Source organism: Triticum dicoccoides, chromosome 3B, assembly GCF_002162155.2.
Source record: "Triticum dicoccoides isolate Atlit2015 ecotype Zavitan chromosome 3B, WEW_v2.0, whole genome shotgun sequence".
Lineage (NCBI taxonomy): Eukaryota > Viridiplantae > Streptophyta > Magnoliopsida > Poales > Poaceae > Triticum > Triticum dicoccoides.
The window spans coordinates 388,509,716-388,520,983 of record NC_041385.1 but is presented as its reverse complement, the minus strand read 5'-3'; positions in this window follow the sequence as shown (position 1 = coordinate 388,520,983).

The following is an 11,268-nucleotide window of genomic DNA, read 5'->3' as shown; positions in this document are numbered from 1 at the left end:
GGTCGGTGAAGGAGGCTGGAGGCAGGCCGTAAGGGCGCTGGGCCAGAGCTGGCCTTGGAGCTGGGCTGGATGCGGGGACGGGCGCTCGGGCGAGCTCCGACAAACTGGTAGACGGCGGCGGCGTGAGATGGCACTCCGGCGAGGCTCGGGGCGGCGCGGAGGCGCGGAACAGGCGGATCCGCAGTGGCGGAGGGCAGATCCGGGCGTGGGGGTTCCATTCCCGGCGGTTCCCGGCCGGTCCGGGCGAAAACGATGCCGGCGGCGCGAAATCCGGCGGCGAACTCCATGGCTGTGGTGGCTCCTGTAGAGAGAGAGAGGGAGCTATTGAGGGAGAGGGAGAGCACGAGGAGGAGGGCGAGGCGACGGGAGGCGCGACCTAGGTCTGGCGGAGGTCGGGTGTTCCTGCTCCGGCGAGGCCCCTGGTGGCCGAGCGCAGGGACGATGCGGCAGCGAGGGGATTGAGCGAGGGAGTGGGCAAGCAGGCAAGGGGGCCAAGGCGCACGGGGTCGGGCCCGGTCGCGGCCCGGGGCGGACTCCCCGTGGGCTTCGCGGGCTGCGGCGGCTGGAGGCGCGGGGAAGGCACGTGGAGGCTTGGGAGTGGCTGTGGAGGGTGGCGCAGGCGGCGGCTGACCACTGGGGGCTTGCCAGGTGGCGAAGGGAGGCTGGGGCACGCCGGATCTGGAGGGGGGAGGCAGCGGCGCGGCCCTCGAGGTGGGAGGAGGCACCGAAAACGAGGAGAGGGGTGGCTGTGGCTGGGAGGTAGGGAAACGGCTGGGATGCCCAAAAAGGAAGGAGGAGGGGCTTAAATAGGCTAGGGGCTAGGGTTAGGGGGGGTTAGGAGGGGTTTCCGGACCCTCAGATCGCGATCGTGCGCTCCGGACAGAGAGGGGAACTAGGTGGCTGCAGGTGGGCTGTGACGAGAGGGTCTGGACTGAGGGGAGAGAAGAGAGGGCAACCCGGCAACGGTTTTCGGAGACCGAAAACGTCTGACGCTAGACCGACTATATCGCGGTTATATATTTAACGGTAGGGCAGTCAAACGAACTCCGAATGCGATGAAACTTGGCAGGCGCTCTGTCTACACTATAATAAGACCGCACGACAAGTTGCAACCCATTACGAGAACATTTTTATGCCACTTATAAAATAATATTTTGGAGGTGTCGCGGGCGCGTGCGAGTGTGGTCGGGCTCAGAACGGACAACGGAGAGAACCGGCGGAACCCGAACGGATGCAAGTTTTGGAAAACATGCGGATGATATGCAGATGATGAGATGAGACGAGATGCATAACAGGAACAAAATGCAAAACAATAGACAAAAACCCAACCACGGAGGAAATATCAATCACATAGCCGGAAATGGCCAGAGTCAGAGTTACGAATATGGAAAGTTGTATCCGGGGCGTTACAACACTCCACCACTACGAGAGGATCTCGTCCCGAGATCTAGGATGGCACCGGAGGGAAACGGAAGAGGAAGATAAGCGGTAAAACTAAGTTGCTTCTTCGACAAACGAGTGAAACCACGAACCTTGAGAGGTTGAACAAATTGAAAGAAACAAAACAACGGAGATGACCAAGATTGCAAACAGTCCGTTAGAAAAGAGGAACAAGGAACATAATGAGAACTCGAAGGTTGCAAAGACATGAATGACGAGCACAACGGACAAGAAGGGATTGAAACCACTCTGGTTGAAACGAGATAAGAATGAATAAGAATGATATAATGTTGACAATACTCCAACTGAAAGAAGAAGGAAAACTTGATAAGAAGAAAGGAACTTGAAGAGATGACACAACACTCCGTTTAAATGGATAAGCATGAAAAGAACATGATCCTCACAATTCGAGATGATGAGTGAAGAGGGCAACATCACCATGCCTACGGAAGAAAGAATAGAAGATAGATCATTGGTATAAAAGAATGGAGAAGAAAATGAAATCTTATGCCACAAATGAACTTGGAAAGCACCCTTCCAAGATGGTTACAACGGGGTTGTTGGAAAACCAATAACGAAAAGAATAAGCTTGTAGTGGGCTTATGGAAACATCTCAAGACTATGAGATGACATTCTGCCACTAACGAAAAAAACAATTGCTTGTTTGAGATCAACGAAGAGATGAAAACTGCTTTCGCCGAGAGGATAGGAGAAAACTTGGATCATTGATAAGCACCACAATAGCAACATTCCTTAGGGAAGGCTTTAGGTGAAAACTAACCCAAGATAACTCCAACAAAGAGATTGATTGGTCGAAAAGATATCTTGAACGAAGAGAAAATGATGGATTTAATTAACTCATTCCTGACAACTTATGAATCATGAAGCACGAGGAGAAATTGCCAAGGATGACATAACACCATCTCAAAAGATAAGGTAGAAAGGATTGCACTTCGGAATGCAAGATGAAGAATGCTTGAACTCCCCAAAAAAACATGTGTTGAGCACCATGTTTAATTTTGAGTATAGCTTGGCGGATCTTAACTTCGAGAGAATCTTGAAGAACAATTGAAGAATGAAAAGAATCCTTGACGAACCACCATGTTGAGCCTTCGTGAGAACTCCGGTAATGAAAGGATGATAGAAAGAAAGAGAAGTTGAAAATACAAGGTGAAGCCTTGCGATGATTTAGATGGAGCTTTGCGACGAGATAAAGCGGAAAAACTTGGAACTCCGGAAAAGAAAAGATGAAACACTAGAACCGAGAATTACTTCATCATGAACAATCTCCGGAAGAAGGAATTTAATCACTTGGATGAAACAATAATAAGAATTATGTCCTGCCTATCCTTCACCAATATAAATTGATGACAAGCAACGGATTTGGCATACTACTTATTCCCGTAGAAAGAATTAAGGGAGATATAGCATAAACTTGAGAAGGTATAGATGGAACCATCTGTGGAATAGAAACAACGAATATTTGATATGATATCGAAGGAAGTGAAATCTTGAACGAACCACCGTAAGAATTGAAAATGAAAGTAGCAAAGGCACAATTCACCGGGAAGAATTGGAAAACGAATGAAGATACTTGAGGGGATTTAGATACATGAGAACCAAGAGATCATGAACTGATTAGAGGATATTTGAACGATTCACCGGTAAGATTTGGAGAAAGAGAGCTAAAAGCTGAGAATGAATAAACCCGAAATGATGGCGTTCGTAGGAATAAAATGGAAAGAACTCATGAAATACTCCGGATGGGTGAAAAGAATTCTCACAATCTAAAACAATTATGAGAGTATGGCATCAAGCTTGAACTACGCATCTTTGGAAGAACGGGTAAGGATTTAAGAGGAAATCTTCTTCGGACTTCAAAATTCGAGAATGACGACGAGAAACACCTCCATGAATTGTTGAGATACTCTGGAAGAATGACAAACGAAGAGGTTGAGCCAACAATGAAAAATGATTTGAAATTGATCTTGGAAAAGATCTGACTGATGAAATTCATTCTTATGTCAAACTTGGAAATGAATTTGAGAACCGCTCCTGATAATTCGAAGAGTCAGGTAAGATCCTGGGAAAAGACCTGTGGGTTAGGGCCCACTGAAAAGAAAACACCGTTGAAGGATTGCTTGAAAAGGAGATCGCACCGGTAGAATTAAATGGCTTGAATAGAAACACGAATCTTCTGAGATATCTTCAGCTCTCCGGATAAGAATAGAGAGAGGTGAGTGATTGAGAGGTGCACCGGCATGAGAAAGCATTTGACACGAGGAAAGGAATATGATCAACACTGAAAGCTTTAAATGGATCCACCGGAGAAGAAAAGAGAACGGAGGATGATGAACTTGAAACTGTTGAGCATCTTCATGGGAAATCACCGGATAAGAACATTGACAGGAAAAAAATGGAGAAACTTCACATGAATAAATGGATACTTGATTAAGAAATCTCAGTCCTTGAAGAAAAAGGGTGGGTGGGAGGGAAAACAAAGGCAACTTGAGGACGGATGAAACAAACAACGTTGGGAAACTGAGAGATGATCTTGCGAATGTTGAAAATGATTGGATCCACTTGAAGAGAAGCACGCCGGTTTGGAAAAGAATTAACATGACGACCTCGATGATCACGAAGGATTAGTATTCACATAGCAATATGAGAACACCGTTTATGAAAGGTATGGATTCAACATTTGACTCGAAGCAACTCGAATACCACAAATAAAACAAAACAAAGGATTTGGCTTGCAGAATAAGCCGGAACAAACATATGATAGAGATTTCATCCGAAGTTTTTGTGGTGGGGCCCACACGGGCTCGAGTGTACAGCACCATCATGTACAAGGCAGTGCGCATGACATACGAAGTGTCCCCGAACCAGCATAGCCAAGGGTTCTTTAAGACACAACGAGACCACTGTAAAAATGACCGTGGAAAGGCGGACCACTAGACGTCGAACCCCAATCTCATATCATGCATCTGTCGAAAAGATATTCTAGGAGCTACTTGAATTCCCACCTATAAACTCCCGAAACTTTCTGGTTATGCAATCTGGTGTTGGGGATACAGGGGAAGCAATATATCTCACCCAAACTAACAATTCCTACATCCAGCTGTATCCATCCGTCAACACATAACCAAGAAAACTCTGGAAATCGTGTACCTCAACCTTCGAAAAGCATCCGTTATACGAGTTATGGCAATACTCCCGAACTCCCCAGTACTGGGTGACGTCCAGGTTATCTCACCAACAACTGCATAAAAGAGATTTTCGATGTCGGCAAAACTCAGGTATTCCAGAACTGCAACGATAAAATTGTGACGACAACACCTCGGAGCTCAACTCCCCGGGTTAAAGCCACATAAATAGACAGGAGGCACCAAGAACAATGTTCTCGTCACAAAACCATCGGAACGATTCCAAGATACCCGCGTGATCCTAAAAAAAATTTGAGTGAAATTTGAGGAGAGGAAAGTCAAAACATCTACGTCAAGAGTCCTCACCAGAGCGACGAAGGGGGCTGAGGAGTAAAAAGAATCCTACTCTCCGATATATATAATCCTAAGACTCAAAATAGTTTTTCTTCTAGACTCAACAACGGCCAACAATCAAGGGGGCTCCAATGGTCGGTCGAGGCTCTGATACCAACTTGTCACGCCCAATATGCGACCCTATCCAAAAGGAACTCGAAGGTCCCACCAAGGATAGACCCGCATATTGAAACGCTTTTGCAAGGTGGATATCATTACATCAACATTACATAATAGATGGGGATACATACATAAGTCATACAACGCCACACGAATACAACATCACCATACATTAGTTCATCATCCGACTACGGATGGAACACAAACAGAAACTCAAACGACATCCACCCTGCTAGCCCAGGCTGCCGACCTGGAACCTATCCCCTGATCGAAGAAGCAGGAGAAGAACTCAACGCAAGCAAGCATCGCTCTCGCGTCATGATCATCGCACAACCTGTACCTACAACTGTTGTTGTAGTAATCTATGAGCCACGAGGACTCAGCAATCCCATTACCATGGGTATCAAGACTAACAAAGCTTAAAGGGAAAGGAAGGGGTAAAGTGGTGAGGCTGCAGCAGCGACTAAGCATATATGGTGGCTAACATACGCAAATAAGAGCGAGAAGAGAACAAGCGGAACGGTCGTCAACTAGTAATGATCAAGAAGTGATCCTGAACTCCTACTTACGTCAAACATAACCCAGAAACCGTGTTCACTTCCCGAACACCGCCGAGAAGAGACCATCACGGCTACACACGCGGTTGATGCGTTTTAATTTGAATCTGGTGTCAAGTTATCTACAACCGGACATTAACAAATTCCCATCTGCTTATAACCGTAGGCACGGCTTTCGAAAGGATATACCCTGCAGGGGTGTCCCAACTTAGCCCATGACAAGCTCTCACGATCAACGAAGGAATAGACCTTCTCCCAGGAAGACCCGATCAGACTCGGAATCCCGGTTTACAAGACATTTCGACAATGGTAAAACAAGACTAGCAAGACCTCCCACTGTGCCAACAAATCCCGATAGGAGCTGCACATATCTCGTTCTCAGGGCACACCGGATGAGCCAGACAACGGGTTGGCATAGACCCTGGTTGCCCAGGGGGCACCGGACATCGCTCGGTTTGGACCAACACTTATACAAGCACTGGCCCGGGGGGGTAAAATAAAGATGACCCTCGGGATGCGCGACTCCCAAGGGAAAAAGGGCTAGGTGAGGCAAATGGTAAAACCAAGGTTGGGCCTTGCTGGAGGAGTTTTATTCAAAGCGAACTGTCAAGGGGGTCCCATAAATCACCCGACCGCGTAAGGAACGCAAAATCCGGGAACATTACACCGGTATGAAGGAAACTAGGGCGGCAAGAGTGGAACAAAACACCAGGCAAAAGGCCGAGCCTTCCATCCTTTACCAAATATATAGATGCATTAATAATATAAGAGATATTGTGATATCCCAACAAAATCCTGTCCACCATGGAGCAATCTTCAACTTCACCTGCAACTAGCAACGCTATAAGAGGGCTGAGCAAAGCGGTAACATAGCCAAGCAACTTTTTGCATAGGTAAGGTGTCAAAGGTTAGAGGTTCATGGCAATATGGGATGGCTTGATAAATAGGTAATAGGTAGCGCAACATAGCGATAGAACGAAGCAACTAGCATAGCAATGATAGTAGTGAGATCCAGGGTAGCGGTCATCTTGCCTGAGATCCCGCAAGGAAGAAGAACGAGTCCATGAAGAAGATGAACGGGCGTAGTCGAACAAATCCTCACAATCGCAACGTTACCGGAACTATCAAGAAGAAGCAATACCGGAAAGAAGCAAACAACATGGTAAACACAAAAGCATAATCATGGCATGATGCACAATCAAGTATGATGCATGTCCGGTTTAATGAGGCATGACATGGCAAAGGCAACCAAACAATACTACAAGTTAAGTGGAGATCAATATGCAACGAGTTGCATATTTACAAAACACCACATCAAATATTTAGTTCTATATCGTTTAAGCTACCAAACAATATTAAATGTTGTTAAACATGGCAAGAGGTGAAGCACGAGAAAAACTACCTATCTAGACAAGTTTAAATGAGGCCGGAACAACAAACAACAATTTCGGAAAATCCCCATGTGCATATTTTAGATTCGGTACTGTTCTGCCCTAAACACAATTTTAATGTTGTTAACCAGCAACATAAAGTGGATCATGTTAATCTAGGCATTTTTCCACCCCATCTACATATAAAGTTTATTAAAATCCGAGCTACGGTTATTTAGTTACGAAATAAATCATTTTAGCATGGCATTTATACAAAATTAAATAAACAGCAAGTTTAAACATTTTAACATGGGATGAAAATGGCATATTATTAATCTACACAATTTTCTGAGCATTTTACATATATAAATTATTTACATATGATGCATATTTTGTGAGTTATTAAATGCATGAACAACAGGGGGTTTTCTGCAATTCTGTAATTCTACGGATAATGACAAAATTCGCAGGCAGGTAAAAAAAATACATGCGGGCCGAATCTAGTCTACCGGGCTGCACAGGACAGGAGTGCTTGGGGGGGGGGTCTGACCCATGGGCTTGGCCCAGGTCGGTGAAGGAGACTGGCGGCAGGTCGGAAGGGCGCTGGGCCAGAGCTGGCCTTGGAGCTGGGCTGGACGCGGGGACGGGCGCTCGGGCGAGCTCCGACGAACTGGTAGACGGTGCCGGCGTGAGATGGCACTCCGGCGAGGCTCGGGGCGGCGCGGAGGCACGGAACAGGCGGATCCGCAACGGCGGAGGGCAGATCCGGGCGTGGGGGTTCATTCCCGGCGGTTCCCGGCCGGTCCGGGCGAAAACGATGCCGGCGGCGTGAAATCCGGCGGCGAACTCCATGGCTGCGGTGGCTCCTGCAGAGAGAGAGGGAGCTATTGAGGGAGAGGGAGAGCACAAGGAGGAGGGCGAGGCGACGGGAGGCGCAACCTGGGTCTGGCGGAGGTCGGGTGTTCCTGCTCCGGCGAGGCCCCTGGGGGCCGGAGCGCAGGGACGATGCGGCGGCGAGGGGATCGAGCGAGGGAGCGGGCAAGCGGGCGAGGGGGCCATGGCGAACGGGGTCGGTCCCGGTCACGGCCCGAGGCGGACTCCCCGTGGGCTTCGCGGGCCGCGGCGGATGGAGGCATGGGGAAGGCACGTGGAGGCTTGGGAGTGGCTGTGGAGGGCGGCGCAGGCGGCGGCTGACCACTGGGGGCTTGCCAGGTGGCGGAGGGAGGCTGGGGCGCGCCGGATCTGGAGGGGGGAGGCGGCGGCGCGGCCCTCGAGGTGGGAGGAGGCACCGAGAACGAGGAGGAGAGGGGTGGCTGCGGCTGGGAGGTAGGGAAACGGCTGGGATGCCCAAAAAGGAAGGAGGAGGGGCTTAAATAGGCTAGGGGCTAGGGTTAGGGGGGTTAGGAGGGGTTTCCGGACCCTCGGATCACGATCGTGCGCTCCGGACAGTGAGGGGAACTAGGTGGCTGCAGGTGGGCTGTGACGAGAGGGTCTGGACTGAGGGGAGAGAAGAGAGGGCAACCCGGCAACGGTTTTCGGAGACCGAAAACGTCTGACGCTAGACCGACTATATCGCGGTTATATATTTAACGGTAGGGCAGTCAAACGAACTCCGAATGCGATGAAACTTGGCAGGCGCTCTGTCTACACTATAATAAGACTGCACGACAAGTTGCAACCCATTCCGAGAACATTTTTATGCCACTTATAAAATAATATTTCGGAGGTGCTGCGGGCGCGTGCGAGTGTGGTCGGGCTCAGAACGGACAACGGAGAGAACCGGCGGAACCTGAACGGATGCAAGTTTTGGAAAACATGCGGATGATATGCAGATGATGACATGAGACGAGATGCATAACAAGAACAAAATGCAAAACAACAGACAAAAACCCAACCACGGAGGAAATATCAATCACATAGCCGGAAATGGCCAGAGTCGGAGTTACGAATATGGAAAGTTGTATCCGGGGCGTTACAATGCAAGTCCGCCACGAGCTCGCCTTCCTCAACGTGATCATCCTCAAGATCACCAAGCTCAAGAAAATCCATTCCATGGTAATGGCTTACAAGACCGAGTTCGATCACGTGAACGGATGCGACACCAAGTCCCTCAAGGAGCAATGGAGCAAGAGCAACTACCTCCACAAGTACCACGTCAAGTCCCTCAAGACGGTGATGCACTTCGACAAGCACAATAGCACCGTGAAGCACAAGGCCTTGAACGTGAAGCTCAAGCACTTGAAGCACAACAAGCTCTACGCGAGGCCACTAGAGCCGTTGAAGACTGCAACCGCCAAGTGCGAGAACAAGAGGAAGCTCTTCGTCACGAGATACAAGAAGAAGCAGCCCAACGCGAAGAGCAACAAGAAAGGCGCAATCAAGCGCACATTCCTCGCCCTCCTCCAAGACAAGAGCGACACCAAGTGGAACAAGTGCTTCAAGACCCTCCTCCACGCCAAGAGCGACATCACGAGGAACGAGCATTTGAGGACTTTCCAAGGCAAGAGCTCTATCAAAACCACTATCAAGATGAAGAACTCCGCTACGGCAAGCTCAACATCACCATGCCAAAGTTCTCCGGAAGCAATGATCCCGAAGAATAACTCTCTTGGGCATTGAAGGTGGACAAGATTTTTCGCCTCCACAACTACGATGAAGAAAAGAAGATCGCCATGGCCTCCCTCGAGTTTCAAGACTACGTCCTCATTTGGTGGGAACAAGTGATCGAGCGACGACATACAAGAGGCGAACCACCAATCACAACTTGGGAAGCAATGAAGGAAGTCATGAGAGCCCGCTTTGTGCCTACTCACTACACTCGAGATATTTTCAAGAAGTTGTAACTCCTCAAGCAAGGCACAAAGACGGTGGAAGAATACTACCAAGAAATGGAGATTGCCATGATACGAGCCAATGTCAAGGAAGATGGCGAGCAAACAATGACACGCTTCTTGAATGGCCTCAACCACCCAATCAAGCGGATCACCGACTTCCAACCATACTCCAACCTTCTTGAGCTAGTTCATCAAGCGACCAAGGCCGAGCGACAAGTGCAAGATGACTTCAAATACGCCAAGTACTCGTCCAAGACCTACAGCTCCTACTCTCAAGCTCCTGCTACTTCGGCACCTCCTACATCAACTCGAGCATCACCAAGTACCGGCGACAAGTCAAGTTCCAAGCAAGTGACACCTTCCTCGACTCGTCCTCTGGCAAGCACCTACAAATCCAAGACTCCTTCATCTTCGGCGCCTCCCTATGATCCCGTCAAGACAAGTTCATTCAAATGCTTCACATGTGGCGGCCAAGGACACAAGTCCTTCCAATGCACCAACAAGCAAACAATGATCTTCAACGATGACGGCACATACGACTCGATGAATGAAGAAGAAATGGAAGCCATTGATCACGTGGCCATGCACCGGCACGTGAATGAAGATGAAGATGATCAAGGCTTTTTGTAAAAACGATTCAAGTCCCTCTCTCGTGGTCTCCAAGGTCTTGACGCTCCAACACCACCAAGACGAAGACCAATGGTGCCACATCTTCCACACCAAGGCCGGCATCAATGGGCGCTTTGTCAAGGTCATCATCGACGGAGGTAGTTGTCACAACTTGGCAAGTGAAGAGCTATGTTCCAAGCTGCAATTGGTCAAGAAGAAGCACCCCCGTCCCTACAAGGTGCAATGGCTAAGCGACTCCGGCGCTATTCAAGTGGAGCCCATGGTGCAAGTGTCTTTCAAGATCGGCGCATACGAGGACACCCTAGAGTGTGATGTGGTTCCTATGTCCGTGTGCCACCTTCTTTTGGGAAGACCTTGGCAATTCGACCGTGGTGTCATCCACAACGGATGAACCAACCACTATAGCTTCAAGATGAAAGGCAAGGAGTCTGTGCTTCGACCAATGTCACCAAAGCCAAGTAATCGCCGACAAGCAAGCTTCCACCCATCGTGGAGAAACTAGCGAGAGAGTGCACCACCAAAAAGAAAGTGAGAGCCATAAGGAAAAATTGAGTGCCTCTTCGCCAAGGGAGAAAAACTTAGTCCTCCTAGCCACAAAAAGAGAGATGAGAGAAGTGTGTGAGAACCCATCGAGTGTCGTCCACTTTGTCCTACTATGCAAAGATGAGGTTATAAAAACTAACAATCCTAATCCTCTTCCTCTAGTGTTTTCCAACTTGTTGCGGGAATTCGAGGATGTGTTTCCCGATGAGCTACCTCCCGGTCTCCCTCCTCTACG